Below are 1,195 nucleotides of genomic sequence, written 5' to 3'. Positions count from 1 at the left end.
GGAGGAAAAGAAAAACAAGAAGAACGAGAAGAGAAATTACAACAGTTGTTGGAGGAAAAGAAAAGAAACAAGAAGAGAGATTACAGCAGTGGCAAGAAAACCTGCAACAATGGCAGCTCGAACAGCAAAATAAACAAGAGAGATTACAGCACATTGTTGGAGGAAAAAGAAAAGAAATGTTACAACAGCGGAAGTCACGCGATATTGGAAGCATGCACACTGGAGTTTCTAGAAGGATCATACCTCTTCCTGGTAACTCTAGTCTTTTCTATGCACCCTCTATTTTAGTATATAAGCAGGCAAATGAAACGAGATAATTAATTGAATTGCAGACAGGCAGAGATAGAGACGGACAATTGAGTCAAGCACGGTAGTGACTGTAAGAAAAGTGCGTGAATCGTTGTAAATTATAGCATGTGTTTAAGTTAAATTGACTGTGGAAATTCTGTGTATTGCAAAGTTGTATTGAGAAAGAATAAACTAGTTTTATTTAAGAAAGGACTTGAATCGCTGAAGTTTTTCAGAAAGAATTTCTATAGAAAATTAACAAACAAACACAGACATAACAAATTTGTGTCAGAAATGGGATAAGAAAAAAAGAAACAAGAAGAGAGATTACAGCAGTGGCAAGTAAACTTGCAACAGTGGCAGCTCGAACAGCAAAATAAACAAGAAAATTACAGCAGTTGTTGGAGGAAAAAGAAAAGAAACAAGAATAGAGAGAATACAGCAGCTGTTGGAGGAAAAAAGAAAAGAAACAAGAAGAATGAGAAAAGAAACAATAAGAGAGAATACAGCAGCTGTTGGAGGAAAAAGAAAAGAAACAAGAAGAGAGATTACAACAGTTGTTGGAGGAAAAGAAAAGGAAACAGGAAGTACAAATGGAAAAGCTTAGTATATTTCAAAGTGAATTAAATACCTTAAAGGATGATTTACTGTCTTTTACACAAGGAGGTCCTATTAGCCATCGACCTAATCAGCCCCAGACAACGGGAAGCCCCTTCTAGACCCCGCAGCTAAACCATAATGCAGACATCTTAGACGTCACATCCCAGATATGAATGTCAGCAATTGGGGGTGATCTAGTATGAAGGAATCCACAGGAATTCGATGGGAAGGCACCGTGGGAAGCTTATAGAGCACAATTTGAGCTCCTGGCAGAGATGAATGGATGGACAGAGGAGCAGAAGCAGTG

The 1,195-nt window shown here is 38.1% G+C and overlaps 1 protein-coding gene across 1 annotated transcript in view; it reads right to left on the bottom strand.

The window, feature by feature from the left end:
* The window catches only part of LOC106458371 (semaphorin-5A-like), a 226,914-nt gene that overhangs the window by 43,345 nt on the left and 182,374 nt on the right, over positions 1-1,195 (bottom strand). The window lies entirely within an intron of this gene.

The sequence above is a fragment of the Limulus polyphemus genome, unplaced genomic scaffold (assembly GCF_000517525.1).
Source record: "Limulus polyphemus unplaced genomic scaffold, Limulus_polyphemus-2.1.2 Scaffold22, whole genome shotgun sequence".
In the NCBI taxonomy this organism is placed as follows: Eukaryota; Metazoa; Arthropoda; class Merostomata; order Xiphosura; family Limulidae; genus Limulus; species Limulus polyphemus.
The sequence above is the reverse complement of the archived record's forward strand: the minus strand, read 5'-3'. Positions and strand labels throughout refer to the sequence as shown.